This window comes from Schistocerca cancellata, chromosome 1 (genome assembly GCF_023864275.1).
Source record: "Schistocerca cancellata isolate TAMUIC-IGC-003103 chromosome 1, iqSchCanc2.1, whole genome shotgun sequence".
Classification (NCBI taxonomy): domain Eukaryota; kingdom Metazoa; phylum Arthropoda; class Insecta; order Orthoptera; family Acrididae; genus Schistocerca; species Schistocerca cancellata.
The window spans coordinates 320,321,135-320,339,349 of record NC_064626.1 but is presented as its reverse complement, the minus strand read 5'-3'; the positions used below and the strand labels follow the sequence as shown (position 1 = coordinate 320,339,349).

The 18,215-nt window shown below is 40.6% G+C and overlaps 2 protein-coding genes across 2 annotated transcripts in view; one reads left to right on the top strand and one right to left on the bottom strand.

Annotated features, from left to right (window-relative positions):
* The window catches only part of LOC126173067 (protein furry), a 1,238,628-nt gene extending 1,234,649 nt beyond the window's left edge, over positions 1 to 3,979 (bottom strand). The window contains exon 1 of the mRNA XM_049920928.1: positions 3,932 to 3,979. The gene's annotated coding sequence lies outside the window, so the exon portion shown is untranslated. The remainder of the gene's footprint in view (positions 1 to 3,931) is intronic.
* Positions 3,980 to 4,793: 814 nt separating this feature from the next.
* The window catches only part of LOC126173109 (juvenile hormone epoxide hydrolase 1-like), a 41,895-nt gene continuing 28,473 nt past the window's right edge, over positions 4,794 to 18,215 (top strand). The window contains exon 1 of the mRNA XM_049920931.1: positions 4,794 to 4,937. The gene's annotated coding sequence lies outside the window, so the exon portion shown is untranslated. The remainder of the gene's footprint in view (positions 4,938 to 18,215) is intronic.

Genomic DNA, 18,215 nt, shown 5'->3' with positions numbered 1-18,215 from the left:
AATGGGAGAGGGATTATGTGGAAAAATATGGTGTGCAGATAAAATACCATTCATTCGTGTGTGTAATTCTCATTATGTTCAATAAAGAATTGTTGAAGAAAAAAAGAGAGGTGCATTACTTTTTGGGCAACCCTCATATTAACATGTTACTTTTTTCCCCACATGCTATCTGAGAGAAATGGTAGAGGAATAGTCTGAAAGTGCCTCAGTGAGCACTCTGCCAAATTCTCGGCTGATTCAATTGTGAACTGCAGAGTTATGTAAATGCAATCTGATAAATTGTATGGTTATCAGTAAAAATGAAATAATATAATCTCATTTACATAACACAAGACAGGCAGTAGACATTACAAATCCGACTATTCTTCTGACCCATGTTCATAATGAAAGTTGTGAATAGAAGTAGAGGAAAATCAATAAATATAGTTCGCATAAACCAGGTCAAGTACTGAATGAGATGGTGCCATGTTTAGCACAAAGTAATTGTATCTGGGAGAAACAGTTCAAATTCCCATCAAACAATAATGATTCAGATTATCTCTGGTTCCCTAAATCTTTTACAGCAAATGTCTGGTCAGTTCCACTGAAAACTGCCACACATACTTCCTTCCAGATCACTGTCCAATTGACCTTGTGCTCCATCGCTAATAACAACATTAGAGTGAAGATTAACCATAATCATCTTTTGTTTCAGGACTTGATGTAAGATTCGATTCAAACTGCTATGCTCAATGAAACAAAATATGATGATCAGTATTTTAGGATAATGATTTGAACTTTGATTCAAACGTCCCACCTTATGTCTTTTAAGCCACTCATTGGTACTGCATTTGTGAATGTGATTTTTTACAGGGTTCTTTTCCTTATGGCTGGATGTACTTCCTTATTTTAGTTAACATCATTGTAACAGAGGACAAGTACCTGTTCCATTAAATATTAAGGCCGTGTTAAATGCCATTCAGAACAAATGCACTATCAGTATTGAATAGTTGTGAAGTAAATGGCTTAGAAGAAAACTGGTTCACAAACCATCAGAATATTGTAGAGCACCTTCAGTATTTTACTGATTTTTCGTTGCAGATTGTAAGCAGCTGTTAAACTGTCAAGTATTCATTAGCATATCAGAAATGGTTCAATTTCTAACCTCTTCATTCCAATCCCTATAGTAAGGGCTTACACACACAAGGCCGTGAATTTTGTGTGTGTGTTTTTTTTTTTCTACTGCAGGGGGTGGTGGTTGGTATTTCATCCTGGACTCTTCACGAACATCACGTTTTCTTGAGTAACTTCATTATTACCCTCTTAATACTTTCTGTAGATGACTACATAGATACATGTGTCAGTATTTGTTGTTAGTGATGGTTGAACCATTAACATCCTCAGTACTTCAATTTCTATGTAATCAGCAGAGAAAGTAATATAGGCCTAATATTAAAAATGTTTAGAGTAAAACTAAAAGTGTCACAAATATATTTTGAAATAGAACTTTTTAAACTTAACGATCCAGCACTCTCAGAGAAGAGTGGAGGCTTTTTACTTTTACAAAAATGCAAATGTAAATGTAAATGATGCGTAGCATTCTTGGCTGGGGAGGGGTGGGTTCATCAACATAGTAGGAAGAGTGTTCTTTCTCTCACATATCCTTGCGGATATGTGAGAGTTGTCTTGAAGTGTTTTCTACTGCAGAAGAAAAACTCTGTACGAAAACGTTAATATCTGAACACTTTTTCTCGTTGTGCTGTCTGCGACTCAATGCCTTGTCCATGTGGTGAGTAGTAACCTTTGTATGTTGACGATGTTCATAAAAATCATAAATATCAACTTCACATGCAAATGTGAGTTATGGGCTCATTTTTATTTGCTATGGCTGACACTACAGGAGAATGTAATGTGTGACAGAAATGGACCTGGGAGACATCAATTTGAGTTTTATGGAAATGTTGGAACATAAGCAATACTGCCCCTATGATTTGTCTTACAAGGTAGGCTCAAGAAAGACAAATCCTCATTTACAATAATATTATTCCATCCTGGATTTTTTATTATTTCATCTTTTCTTTCAGACTTTCGTCTGTTTAAAATTCACATTTACACTATTTGTAAATCTAGAAAAAGATTCTTGTGATGTTGCATGGAATACGGTAATTGGAGTTTTGAAGATATCAAGAATTAAATATAGGGAGCAAAATTTTATCTACAGCTTGTACAAAAACCCAGTTGCAGTTATAAGAGGACATAAAAAAGCGGTAGCAGCAGCAGAAGGAGTGAATCAAGGTTCTATGTACTCTAGTGTGTGTGTGTATGTACTGTAAATACAGAACAAGGAGTAGTGGAAACTAAAGAGAAACATGGAAAACAAATTAATGTTCAGGGAAATGAAATCAGATCTTTACAGTTTGTTATGGTGATGCAAATCTGACAGACAGCAAAAGACTTGGAACACTAAAATGGTGGATAGTGTCTGGAAGGTGTTGTAATATGAACAGCAATAAAAGTAAAACTGGGGTAGGCCTAATGGAACATAGTCAAAATTGGTCACATGTTACACTGGGGAAATTAGCCACTAAAAGTAGTAGATGAGCTTTGCTATTTGGTCAGTGATGGTGGTATAAATAATGGGAATATAAAATGAAGATCAGCAAAGTCAAGAAAAGTTTTTCCTAAGAACGAAAAACTTGTTAACATCAAATACAAGTTCAGTTGCTTGTAAGTCTTTTCTAAAAGTATTTTTTTCAGCATAGCCTTACAATGAAAGTGAAAGAAAGATAATAAACAGTATAGATCAGAAGAGAATACAAGCTTCTGAAGTGTGATGCTACAGAAGAATGCTGAATATTAGCTGGGTAAATCAACTAACTAATGTAGTAGTACTGAACTATTGTGGGGGCAATAAAATAAAGGATAGACTGATAGCATACAGGGACAGACAAACACACCTTTATCCTTAACATACTGAGCTGTGCTTAATTACTTCATGGCTTCAATTAGTCACTTTGGCTTTTTTACTTATACTGATGACATTACTCTGAGCACAAAAAGGGAAGATCACTGTCTGGTATCATGGAAGGCCCCACAGTATTAAACTGATGGGAAGTTCCATCTCAGATAAACCATAAAGGCTCTTTCATTTTGCAACAGAGTGTAAACGTTTATTAACTTAAAACTACGCACTAGATAGTGAGTTAATTTAAGCTTTGACTTTCATACGTACTATTTAAACCATACTTTGTTTCTCCTTTCTGAAACATTCAAGAGACCTGTCTAAGTCATGTCTGCCACACTGTTTATGTTTTGAATTACGTGGACTCCACTTTACACATGTGCGACCGTTGTTTAAGATGATGCAGAAGTAACACAAACTATTTTAATATATGAGCAACAACATATGTACGAATATTAAATTTCTTCACAATTTAAATTACAGAGCATGAAGTTCACTGGTACACTAAGGGATAACTAAGGGGTATGTTAACGTAAAAAGAGTACTTTCCATTTAATAAACATCAAACTCAACAATGATTAAATCAGTTGCTTTGATATAAGCTTTCTTAAAAACAATTTTTTTTTATTTTTTAATGTAAAAGCGCTACTTCACAAAATTTGAATCTGTTGAGATCTACATGTAAACATTAAAACGTTTGTAGCTCAAGAAACTGTCGTGATGAAGGGTTTCTGTAAAAACGTACCAGTCCGAAAAAACTACATCAGTAATAATGACTGGTGATTTATGGAGTTATTTGAATAAAAACGAAAGATTGCAGTTGTGAGGGTTCGGTATCAAGCAGAATACAGGGGAGGATTCTGATTGACAGCCGTCCCTATTATTCGTTCGTGAAGACTAAACTTTTATGAATGGCAATGTTGTCTTCATTTCTTTCAAATACAATTAAAATCATTTTCATATTTCCTGAAAAAAGCAAAAGCTTCATACCGATTGACAGTACTCTCCGCAGCAGAATGTAAACATACAACATAGTATTATCTTTGACGCAACTCGCAAAGATGTACATGTGGGAAAATAAACAAGAAGCGTGCAAGAATCGCCAACGTGACGGCGTAATAATTTGTCTACATTGAAAATCACGCGTCGATTCTCTATCCCTTTAGTTTAAACAAGATATTCTAATTCGTTCCTACTTAGAGACCCAGTTCTACAGCAAAAATATCGTTATAAAAGCAATAATATATAAAAATTACTCTGCAAGTAGAAAATAAGGATAAGATTGCACTTATTTCTTTAAATTTGTACAGAATTTAAAATATTAGATGACAGAAAAAATATCTATTCATTTGAAAATTTGTTGTGAAACTATATAATAATCTCATTGCTTATTTTATTCATGACGTTCGAAGTATGTCCGAGAGATATTGTATTTAAAGAAATCTAGCATATTTATCTAGTTACTAAACTTTTATGAACAACTTTACTAGGTCTTTGAAATCTAGTTAAAAGTTTTCTCGTGATTTTTAAGGTGACTGATGGTGGGCATGGGTAGAGAAGGAGGGAGAGATTTAATTAAATGCGGCTTTCAGGAGTTTATATTTGTTCATTGTCATCTGCAAGTATGTACATGTAACAATAGAAAACTTGAACTTTTCTTTTTATCAATCTTCCATAAAACCAGTTCATGTTGAGAAGATGTGGATACAGGTGTCTTTCATGTTTCAGTGACTATTTAATATTAATCATACGTATTCGATATTAAAAATCCGAAATACCATGCACTGCAGTCGATATTCGTTGGTAACTTAGTCGATGTAGAAGTCGATTATATAAAGCTGATAGTCGATCAATGGTACAAGTAGTAGGCGGTGGTCCTCCGCGTATTTACAAAACGAAGTTCGGAGCAGCGACTACTTGCTAGTAACGTGACAGCGGTGACAGCCATCAGAGGGGTGGCGTAATAGCAGAGCAGTACTCGTTATATCGATTACCGGTAAGAAGAGATTACATATAGTCTACTTATGTTGAAGCTAAGAATGTGTTTAACAGAGAAAAATAAATGGATCGTGTTTCCTTTGCAACTTTGCTGTGCTTTTTAACATATCCCTCATGTATTTAGAGAAACAAATTATAGATCTTCTTGAACTGTGAATTTAACTTTCATACACTATTCTTGCTGTAGTTCTTGAGAAGATGACGTATACAACTACAAAATCATAACTAGAGTGACACCTGTGAATGTCCTGGCTTCAGCAATAGTAAAATAAAACGTAGACACAATCTTGCGAAAGTGTCTCTAAAAGATTATTTTGTATCGAAAGGCTTACGGTTATTTATAGCTGACTGAATATTTGTCGCCACTTCACTAGAATAAAAATTCAGCTTTACTCTAGGCAAACATTCGGAAGAAATGATAGCTGTGAACGTAAACAGGTCCTCACTTATTAGCGTTTCACGCTGACTCTGTTGCTATGACCGTGATTGCGTGTGGATTTGATACCGGTAGCGTGGACTGAAAAGGTTTCCGGACAGCAGCTACGAACGATTTTCAGAAATAAATATTTTGCTTAGTTTTCTTCCAACGCAAACTTCTTTACGGGATCGGATTAAAAGCTTTTTTCCGCAGCTACCGAAAAGCGTATCTAAGACGATGAAAATTGCGTACATGAGAATCACTATTACCATGTCGACTATGGTTTTCTTCATTCAAATCTCAAAATCACGTGGAAAAAACTGTCGCTTTATGCTGCCGTTCGTTTTTCAGTACGAATATTTATTACACACTGTACTTGGATGGATAAAAACGGTAGTACTTAAAGTCCTCATCGAAAACTGCTTCTAGGACGTCAAACGAAACTAAAATCTGGGAGCAGTAAGCTGCCAGTCAGGTGTCTGAGCACTTGCTAACGTGTTAACTATCGATAGAACTTTATTGAACTTCTGAAATAATTAATTTGCATAAAATAAAGAGACAAACTGTATCACACTAAGTAAGTAGGTATCTTACCTGCGCATTTTAGTTCACATACAAAGATTGCTGGAATACAGTTTGTCTCGTCAGATTTTAAGGCATGAAAATAGCACACCCAATCCACACCGGTAACGGGCAACTGAAAAGTGAATTCCATGTTGCAGCGTGACACAGCACAAACGAAACGCTGAAGCGTCTTCGTCGCACTTGCGCGTTAAAAAATCTCAAGGCAATAAATGTGACTTCAAGCAGCAAATAATTTGCTTCATTTTATCCAGATAGGTGTGCGGCTTGAGGTATTTAAAATCCCAATAAACTTTTCAATTGTAAATAACAATGAGTCTGTCGTGGCGCTCTTATAAATCGGGATATCACAGTTTTGGTTTAGTTAGTGGCGAATTGAGGCGAACTGGAGAACAAAATGTTATACATTAACAGCTATGACCTCTACTCCCCCCCCCCCCCCCCCGTCAGTGGTTCGAGTCCTCTCTTAGGCATGGGTGTGTGTGTGTGTGTGTGTGTGTGTGTGTGTGTGTGTGTTTGATTAAGTAGCGTGTAGGCTTAGGGACCGATGACCTCTGCAGTTTGGTCCCATAAGACATTGACACATTATTTTTTTTTTTAAATAAACCCTTCTTCAATAAATATTTAGATAAAGTCGCTACAGTCCAATAACAGTTCCTATTCGCCAGTTCCGAGAGGAAAATACTTTCTGATCACGATTGTACGTCATTCGTCTGTCTCAATTTTACGGAATGAAATTGAGTTATTGGTTGCATAGCATGAAAAAGACGTAGAATGCAACACAATCGACAACAAAGGTAACTAGAGAAGGAGCATATACTTGATTGGCAAGGGTGGGGGAATGAAATTGGCAAAGTCTTTATCGAACGAACCATCATATGATTTGCCTTACGCGAAACCACGGAAAACCTACAGCCGGATGGCCGGACGTAGATTTGCACAGGCATCTTCCCGAATGTGCACCCATTGTCTTACCACTGCTCCACATCGCTCGGTCAGCTGCAAAAGGAATACGTCACTGCTTTTGACTGCTGTTAAGTATCGCTAGCATTTACACACCTTCTCTGCGACTCCGTGTCTGGTAAGTATTGATTTTTCTGTCGGAACTCCGAAACGGATGAGAGTAACGGTATAAGACATTCTAAACAGTTTCGACTGTCAGAATCGTGTTTTCTGGCGCACACACTCCTTTCGAATTCGGCACGTATAAAAATTGCGACAATCAAATATTAAAATAATGTTCTCGGCCGTCCAGACGAACTTATAGAATTGTTATGAAAAGCTCGTTCTTTTTTTTACTGGGTGAATCATTTTCAAATAAAGTACTGTTATTGTAAGTTCAGATGCTAATATACGCCTGGGCAATGTTGCTTTCCTCCAGCTTGAAAGTGTATAAACACAACTGATCTGAGCGAAGGCCGGATTATGCAACAGAATCATATCTCGGTCGGATTCCTGATTTAGCAAGAATGCTAGAGAGATTACGTGAGTAAAGTTTGATGATTAAGCAATGTCTTATCTTGATTAAGTCACGATGAGTTTAAAATTATGGTCTGTGTTGCGTGGCTGAGCCAGTAAAGTAATGAGGAAACTGTGATTCGGTACAACGCTCGTAAACTGAATTCCACAAGCCTATTCCTAATGTGACTGTGCTCCTTTAGTTGTAGTTCCACACATGTCGAAATAACTAGTTGTTATATCAGCCATCTCAAATGAGATACCTTCACTCAAGACTGACGTCCCAGCCGTTTTAATTAACAAATGTGGTAAACTATGTAACATTTACGACTTGGCACTTCGAAAAATGCTGGCATCAGGTTTGGAACTGTGACAGATCATATGAATACAGCAGATTTTTACTGCAAATTTTCATGGGTTAAGTATTACCAAACTAAGAGCAAACACACACGAAGGACTTTTATGTTCTGTGATGCCTTCAGCAGTTCGTCCATGTATCTTCTTTCTAAATGGTTCAAATGGCTCTGAGCACTATGGGACTTACCATCTGAGGTCATCAGTCCCCTAGAACTTAGAACTACTTAAACCTAACTAACCTAAGGACATCACACACATCCATACCCGAGGCAGGATTCGAACCTGCGACCGTAGCGGTCGCTCGGCTCCAGACTGTAGCGCCTAGAACCGCTCGGCCACCCCGGCCGGCTATTGTCTTTCTATACAAGCTTTATACATGAGGAATTGAATTTGGTCACTTCCACACATCTCATCCTCGCAGACGACGAAACAGCTGTCGAACGAACTATGTGTTTCATATGGGTAACGGATTTTACTATAACCTGTAATGGCCTCTCTAGTTCTGTTCATGGTTATGCAGGATGATCCATTCTCCCAAGTTCCAGCCCAGAGTGACTGCCAGATGGGTCCTCTGCCATTCCTACACAGTCTTAACTTTCTCGCAACCTTCTTAATGCTGAATAGCCCCTTTTATTTTCTCTATCACTACCAATCATTAGATATCTTACTCTAATGGCGTGCTCAGGCGGCGGTGGAAGGAGTTCGTCTCGCCGGCAGCCTGGTGGAGCACCCACCCACGTCTTGTCTCTGCCGTTACTAGCAAAGTGATTTAGACATCCTACACATTGCCGTAATTGGTGAAAGTTCAACATTTTGCCACAGCAAATAATGTTACTCTCACTTTGCACCATCAGCGATCAAATTAACTGATGATCACGCAGTTCCTCAACCACCATCAGCATTACGCTCTTCGTTTATGAAATCTCGTTTTGCGATCATTTCTTAATGCGCATCGAAAAGCGGCCTAAATTTGCTCTATCGCGTGTCAAAAATGTGGTTAAGATTTTTTTTTCATGAGGAATACTTACGAGAAAACGTGAATTTTAGTTTCGGAAGCCCTTATTATGAGCAAATTTCTAGCTTGTAATCTTGCTATCAGTTTAGTTCAAAGTAGTTTCCTCCGGATAGTTAGTCTCGTTGTAAACATTAGTAGCAGAAGCAAGATAAGAGATTATAGAGTAAAACTAATTCGTCTGTTCTATAGAAGCTGCATGTAAACACTTGTGTTTCCGAGATATGTCATTTTGTTAGAAAGATCTTTGCTGTTTTGAAACATTCTGCTTGTTAAGTGTTAACTTGAAACATACGTCGTGAATCTTTAAAGTGCTGCAAATCGATTTTGAGTGTTGGCAATACAGTCGAAGGATTTCTAGTTATCTAAGTTCCGCCTTTTTTGCTTTCGCAATGGACATTCTGCAGTGTTGGAAGTTTGTGTCGGGAAGGCGAGTAGTGTTCGTCGCGGAAGTCAAGAATGCTGAAATGGTACTGAGGTTAGGTGTGAAAGTGGCCGTACCAGCTGGTTTCCTTGCGTTGCTTCAATCACGAAATGGCAGTTTTAGTCCATCGAGCGACACGGATTTCTGCGCTATTTCCCATTTCTTAGAACTCCGCCCTTTCGAATGTATTTGTCATATAAGGTTTGGAATAAAAATTGATTTAGTAGTTCATAGCTCCGCGGCGTAAGACAATCTCTGTGCGTATTTTCTTATTTCCATGCAGTGTTTTCATAAGTATACTAACTGAAAACTTTGAAAGAATTGTTGACGAAAAGCTCTCGGGGTCTCCAGCCGGGCGGCAGTGTTGAAACATAATGACGGTATTATCAGGGCCGGCCTTAGCCATCCAGGTGCACCGGGCGAGGCGTCCAGTTGGCGCCCTTTATTGTATAAATAGCGAACCTGGCAGTGCTTTGCAACACGGTATTTGACTGTTTTCTAGAAATCGTCTTAAGTGGTTAATGGCGTCATCTTATGATCATAACATGTTTTTTTCCATGGTAAATTTGAGTATTTTATTTTTTTAAATGGAAATGAAATCCAAATAATCTGAAAGCCCGCTAAGACGCTCCATGTGAGTCTTGTGTAGCCTGTGACGTCAGTCCAGCATGCTGCTGTCGCTGCCGTAACAGTCAGTATAGCAGTGATATATTGTTCCCATTCACGTTTTGGGAAATTGTCTAAAAATATTGCGTAGTACTGCACTGTACATCTACAAAAACTCCAGAAAATTGTTTTTGTGTGTTCCAAACAAAGAAAAGATGCGTAAAATGTGGTTGAAACAGGCTCGTATATCCCAAATATTTCTTTTCTTTTCTGAAGCACCCCTGCACTAAAACAAACAAAACAAAAATTATTCAAATTGGTCAAACCATTTCTTTGTTTTGGTGAGACTAACACGCAACAATTGATTTTTATATATAGGAGGTAATATGTATAACGAAAAAACACTAATTTTGAATTGGGTACCATATTTTTATTGAATTTAATATAACTGTAAGCCATATACCTATATTTTCTGTCAGTCATCTGAACACAAAACATATTACGCCTAATGAAAAACAATTATAAACAACTAAAATTTTACTTTTCTCGCTTTTCTGTCGGCAAAGTCTCTGATCAGATTAGCAAAGTCCAGGTTTTCTGCAACTTCATTTTCAATGGACAGTGAGGCCAAACTGGTTAGTCTTGTTTGAGACATTGTAGACCGCAAGTACGTTTTTATCAACTTCAGTTTGGAAAAACTGCGTTCGCCGCTTGCGACAGTCACTGGTATTGTTAGCAAAATACGTAACGTTATCCAGATGTTGGGATATAACTCTTGAAGAGTATGCCTTTTTATGAAGTTTAAGGCTTCAATAGGCGTTGCCTGGCTGTCTTCGAGATAGTGTTGCAGGCCTAAAATTTCGTCGCACAGCAAATTTCCATCAATATCTGACTTCATGTTGACAGTTAACTTTAGAACAGCATTGTATTAGTTCTTCTTTATTTTGTTTTTTTTAATGTCAAACAAGAAACTCCACGTCGCAGAAAATTCTTGCATCTGTTCAAATCTTTCTTTCATGGATATGTGCACGGTGTCAAACAGTGCATTGAAAAACTCTACTTTAAACTTCTTTTTTGGGTCAGTTATTTGATCATCAACAGCCTCTTCACCCGGCCTGCGTTTAAAACGTCTTAATCGCATTTGTGGTTTAAATAATGGCTGCGTATCAAGATCCGAAGCCAGTTCAATTGCTGTTACAATAGCTTGTTCGAAACCTGTTTGTCTATATGTTTTCAAATAAGAGCAACATAATATTTTAGTTTCGCGAAATGGGTGATTGTAAATTGTAATTTTTTTTTTTACATGCGTTTAGTATGTGGCGCCCCTTGGGCCCCGGCGCCCTGGGCGACCGCCCGGGTCGCCCCACCCTAAAGCCGGCGCTGGGTATAATAATCATCTTTTGACGAAGTGTCGAGATATTATGGATGTGACAGGGTCTTGTGTGATCTATGGTGATCCTGAGGGAGGCAGGGAAGGGTACAAGGCTGCTTTAGAATTTCTGCGTAGGCAATGAGCAGCCTTCTTGCTTTCTAGCCATATGGACGCGTTCTCGGCGTATAGCTGCTATGTGGGAGTGCAAGCCAATCTTACTTGATAACCTTCATCCCTATTGGCAAAATTCTAGTGGCTACCAATTTCTATAGACTCCTTTAATATGCTTTAACAATGGCCGCTTGTTGTCGTAGGAACGTGTGTTCTCAAAATCGAATTATGTTCATTTAGGGTGTGCCCTGAACTCGTTCATTTATCTGTGTGCACAGACGTACACACCTGATGTGTTCTTCGCAGTGTTTAGAGATACATCGCAGCCTCTGCTCGACGTATTGACGTCCACATTCACATGAATGACAATTTCCCATGGTGGGTCTTCCGCATAGCCAAGGATATCTGTCGTCTTCGGTGGAGATCTGAAGACGGTTTCGAGATCGCGTTTGTCAAACAGCTTCGCGGTGTAGGCCGAGAACGTCCCTGAATCTCTTGGTCTCCTTCCGCCTCTTTCTGGTTTATTGCATCTTCTTTCCTTAAACGTACTTCTAATCTGGACTTCGCTGCGCCCATTTCCATAGTGGATGTCATGTTTTGATGGATGATGTTTATGTAATGCAGAAACTGATTCGGAGTATCTGCCACGCTCCAACTTCGCAAAATGTGTCGCGACGTAGCAGAATAAGTGCTTGTGTTTTAGGCAGGCAGTGGGAAGTGTGCCATGTATAGATTTTCAATCTCAGGGACCAGGGCGGATCCCATGGCGACTCCATCTATTTGTTAATAAAATTTCCGGTTGCACTTGAAGCGCCGGCCGGAGTGGCCGAGCGGTTCTAGGCGCTTCAGTCCGGAACGGCGCGACCGCTACGGTCGCAGGTTCGAATCCTGCCTCGGGTATGGATGTGTGTGATGTCCTTAGGTTAGTTAGGTTTAAGTAGTTCTAAGGTCTAGGTGACTGATGGCGTCAGCTGTTAAGTCCATAGTGCTCAGAGCCATTTTTGCACTTGAAGCAGGTGTTAAAAAGTGCATGTTCAGACGCGCCAGGAGTGCAGATGAGTCTCGAAAGGGCACTTTTATTAAGATAGACAGTAACGTCGAAGCTCACAAGCAGGTCACCCACCCTGTAGTTGTATGCCCTTAAGTACCGCCACGAAATCGGCCGAGTTCTGCACGCAACGACTGGCGTTCCACAAGGTTAAAAGAATTTGTTCCGAGTAGGGCCTAAAAACTACTCGACCATACGTCTTTCTTTGAACATCATTACTTACGGAGAACGTGTTCGTAATTCGAAAGACACACTAAAAGACAGTCACGAATCGATGTTTTTCCATGACAATGCAGTTAACGTGCCGCATCGTTGCCGCCGTCGAAGGATTAAGGTTTCGCACAAGGCGTACTGATTGGCAGCCTGTACAAACCCCATGGTCGTCACTGAGCAGCATAGCGCTGGCGATTTTCCAGCTTCGGCGCTCTTGTCCGACAGTGCTAGACTATAGGCGAAGCACCGTTGTAGTAGCCACGCAGTGTCATAGTCACTGCTATGGGATAGGCAGCAATTTCACTGCACAGGACTTACAGAAGCAGCGCAGCTATTTGTTTCGTCCGGTGCCATTTTTATCAGTTCTCTTCCTTTGAGTGCTTCGAATGGTCGGAAGTCTCACGCACGAGATTAGACAGAATTTCGCTTCAGGTGGTGCTATGAGACGTCTGTAGGTAATAAAAAAAAACTCAGTTACTGCACACAGTGCAATATTTTTTTATCCTAACGGAGGTATTCCTTGAAGACACTATGAAATATCGACTTACCTTTTGTTACCGCTACTGCTTTTCCAGCCCAACTTTCAAGGCTGTGGTTCACCGAATGTTTTACACCGTGTGAAGAACTGAAGGTATATATTTGAAAGCGTTTTCAACATATCATGAATCCAATACGAACACACAAATCAGTGTCTTTATCACGAACAAGTGCCACCTTGTCCGCAATACGTGAGCATCAACTTCCATCTTTTCGAAGACGGAATTGGATCTTCTTCAACTGTTAACATTTCGGATATTACTGCTGAACTTCTGAGTGCAGAGTTATTGACAAAACTACGAGAAACGAAGAACTGCCACGACTCGTATAGTAACGACGGAAATGTGCGGAAGCGACCACCAGCTGGTTCCGGATACGCGCAGGAATGTCTCGTTTTAGTAGTATTCGCGCAGGTACTATTCACAAATGCGTAGCCGGCTGTCTATGAAGCGTGCCTCGCGAACGTGACTTTAGTTTCTCATGCTATAGCCAGTTAGGCGCTGTGCAGGGCAGCGGTAACCCGAAGTGAGATTAAGATTCGGAACCGCAGCACTCAAGTCAAAGCAGTGCATTCGATGCAGAATTTCTAATGCAAATATTCGTTTATAATCTGCTTCACAATTGGAAAAAAACATTATATTATATTGTTCTGTTTCTGTACTGACAGTTTTACAAACGTAATTTTCACCAGAGAAATTAGCTAATGACAACACTCTTTATTGATCACCAACTTCTTATAGATGACAGTGAGGTCATCCATCAAAACACTCTTTATAAATTAAATGTTATTGCCGAGAACTGTAACTTAAAAACCTCGACAAAAAACAACAAAAGTCAAGGCTTTCAAAGCTCAAATCCGGTTCGAAACAAAATTGTGTTAAACGATTATAAAACAGCGAAAGTCAATATATTCAAATTCTTGGGAAACACCGTACTAAAAAAAAAAAGTAAGATTCACTTATATTAACGGTGTCATGTTCGGAACAGTGAACAAAAAGGCAAGGAAATAAAGCCTCACAAAGTTCTACAAAACGACGGTGATAATATATCTATACTTTATTGCAGTGAGTTGGATAATAACAGCTGGAAATGGAGGAACAACGCTAGTTGGGAAAATGAGATTTCTAACATGATCAAGCAACTGTCAGCTTTTGTATAACGAGTAGAACAACCAGACAGGAACTGGGACTTAAAAGCACAAATGAACAGATGTAGTACAGGAATATGTGGCGAGGACATGTCACAAAAATAAATGAAAATACATTACTGGAAAAAGATTAGTGCACGCTTTTAGAGGTTTCCAATGAACTCGAGATTTATTGCTGGAACAGTGCTTACGGTGAACGTGAAATGATTATATTTACTGACCAACAGCACAAGCGGTTCTGAGCACCAGGTATCCACGCATGCTGCAACACCCGTATTAGTACGTGATGTAGCCTCGACAGGCTGCAAAGCAGGCGTTGAATCTGGCATCCAGTCGATCGTACAGACGGCGAATATTGTCATAGGAAACGTTATGCAACGCCCACTCGATCTGTTCACGTAGTTTTGTAAGATTTGTTGGTCGACGATACGCAAAAGTCACTTCTCGTCCCATCGTACCCCACACGTGCTCGAATGGAGACAAGTCCAGAGATCGTGGTGGCCAAGAAAGTTGCTGCACGTCTTCCATATCACGATGAGTTTTACGGGCAGTGTGTGGGCGACCATTGCCTGTTGGAACAACAAATCATCTTTCTGTTTGCGCGAACGGCAAAGGAAAGGGCCTAGCAACGTTCTGCACGTACCGAGCGTTGATGAGCGTCCCCTTCAAAAGCACCAAAGGTGAATGAGAGTCGTAGCTTATCGCACTACAGACCATATGGCGTGGTGGGGGCCGTGTGTCTTAGACGAAAGCACTCGAGACAGTGCTCACACGGTCTACGTCGTTCACGTGAACGGCCATCACTTCCGTGCAGGCCGCATCTGTTTTCTTCGCTGAAGACCAAGGCGCGCCACTCCGAGTGATCCTTTGAAGGCACCAGTCTAGCTGTGCACGTCGATACTGTGGCGTGAGTGGAAGATGGGCTGGATGTGTGTGTGTGTGTGTGTGTGTGTGTGTGTGTGTGTGTGTGTGCGCGCCCATATTCCCACTGCTAATAACTGGTCTGGAACAGTTCTTGTTGACACGTCTGGGCTCACAAACCCTCTTATCTGTCCTGTATCACCGCTGCCCTTACAGTATGACGGTCCTGGCGGGCGTCTGTGCTGTGTCAACGTCCAAAACCTCGTCTACATGTGTCAAAGTTTACGTGACGCAGCACATCCAACTTGAGTGGTAGTTCTCCGAAATGACTACCCTGACACTCGGAAGGCCACAATTGGACTTCGTTCAAACTTGCTCAGTGGCTGTGGGAAGCAAGAGTGCGTCTCCGCGGCATGGTTGCCAGCTTGCTGCACTTAGGCCCATATTACATTAGGCCGCCATGCGGCACAGCCCCCACGTCACCAGTGGCGCTGCTTGTCACTGGGAATAGATTGTTACGGAGCCTATTAGACTAGGGCAGCCAGTGGCGCCGCCAGAAACTGGCTGCCTTGTCCCGCCACTACGTTGGCGACACTGGTGGCATAGAGTCATGGCGGGGCATTGTGTCAAACGGGGCCTACTACACAGTGTTGCCAGGCGGCGCAGCCAGTCCTGCCACCACGTCGTCAGATCGCTGTGCTCTAGTGACCAGGGAACATGTCGGACAACTACTATACATACATGCTCCTCCTAGCACTTTTAATGAAAAGGAGAAGGCGAAGGGAGAGGAAGATACATGTACACTCTATGCTATCGCTAAGACAATCTAAAGGGTTGTATTATACTCTTTTTGATGAACTATATTTAGACAACAAGATTTTTTAATTACCTACGAATGTCTAAATTCTGCTTATTGTTGCTGTTGTGGTCTTCAGTCCTGAGACTGGTTTGATGCAGCTCTCCATGCTACTCTATCCTGTACAAGCTTCTTCATCACCCAGTACCTACTGCAACCTACATCTTTCTGAATCTGCTTAGTGCATTCATCTCTTGGTCTCCCTCTATGATTTTTACCCTCCACGCTGCCCTCCAGTACTAAATTGGTGATCCCTTGATGCCTCAGAACATGTTCTACCAACAGATCCCTTCTTCTAGTCAAGTTGTGCAACAAACTCCTCATCTCCCCCATTCCTATTCAATACCTCCTCATTAGCTACGTGATCTACCCATATAATCTTCAGCATTACTCTGTAGCACCACATTTCGAAAGCTTCTATTCGCTTCTTGTCCAAACTATTTATCGTGCATGTTTCACTTCCATACATGGCTACACTCCATACAAATACTTTCAGAAACGACTTCCTAACACTTAAATCAATACTCGTTGTTAACAAATTTATCTTCTTCAGAAACTCTTTCCTTGCCATTGCCAGTCTACATTTTATATCCTCTGTACTTTGACCATCATCAGTTATTTTGCTCCCCAAATAGCAAAACTCCTTTACTACTTTAAGTGTCTCATTTCCTAATCTAATTCCCTCAGCATCACCCGATTTAATTCGACTACATTCCATTATCCCCGTTTGGCTTTTGTTGATGTTCATCTTATATCTTCCTTTCAAGACACTGACCATTCCGTTCAACTGCTCTTCCAGGTCCTTTGCTGTCTCTGACAGAATTACAATGTCATCAGCAAACCTCAAAGTTTTTATTTCTTCTCCTTGGATTTTAATACCTACTACGAATTTTTCTTTTGTTTCCTTTACTGCTTGCTTCATATAGAGACTGAATAACATCGGGGAGAGGCTACATCCCTGTCTCACTCCCTTCCCAACCACTGCTTCGCTTTCATGTCCCCCGACTCTTACAACTGCCATCTGGTATCTGTACAAATTGTAAATAGCCTTTCGCTCCCTGTATTTTATCCCTGCCACCTTCAGAATTTGAAAGAGAGTATTCCAGTCAACATTGTCAAAAGCTTTCTCTAAGTCTACAAATGCTAGAAACGTAGGTCTGTCTTTCCTTAACCTATTTTCTGAGATAAGTCATAGGGTCAGTATTGCATAACGTGTTCCAATATTTCTACGGAATCCAAACTGATCTTCTCAGAGTTCGTCTTCTACCAGTTTTTCCATTCGTCTGTAAAGAATTCACGTTAGTATTTTGCAGTCGTGCTTAAATACTTACAGAAGATTATTCCTCCAACCAAGGACTGCTGCTCAAAATCCGTAGGAGTGAACAAATAATTTCATTCCAAGCATTTAGTTTTAACTGTTTATTACTGTAAGCTTCAGAACTGGTGCCCCAAATTGCGAGATGTTGTTCAACTGCACGAATGAAATCTTCGGTATTCACTTGTGTGTCCAATAACTTCTGGTATTCTTTCAGTGCTTCTTCCAGCTTCATGTTTTTCCCGTTTGCTGTGGCTATACCTTGACCCATTTCCACAGTGACACTCTGCAGTTTACTGGACATACTTAAGCAAATGAAACAGTGCGCAGAAAGGAGTGCGAGGAAAACAGACTGCTCGACTAGCAAGAACTGCCAAACTACCGTAGCCTAAACAACATGTGATTGTTGCGCCGCTGGCGGCCTAGTGTAATAGGAGCAACGCCTCCGATGGCGTGGGTGGCTGCGCCGCCTGGCGGCCGAGTGTAAGAAGGCCCTTATTTGCACCACACTGAGCCTTCTCGCTGCAAGCATTCCTTATTAAATCATAGACACAGATGGCGCTCTGGTTGCTATGCCACTATACTATCTGTTGGCGGACAACGTTGAAACCATTATTAGTATAGCTACTATACCCTAGGTGGTATATGCCGCCATCAGATCAAAATCGATGTCGTCTTTCCAGGTGTAGTATTCTTCTGACAGTGCAGAATGTCTAAAATAGTAGCGAATTTTCGACTAATATGGAAAGGATCAATGGGTAGACGGCGAAAGAGAGAGCTCAGATAGTAACCACAGAAGACACAAGCATTGCCGGCCGCGGTGGCCGTGCGATTCTATGCGATGCCGTCCGGAACCGCTGGACTGCTGCAGTCGCAGGTTCGAATCCTGCCTCGGGCATGGATGTGTGTGATGTCCTTAGGTTAGTTAGGTTTAAGTAGTTCTAAGTTCTAGGGGACTG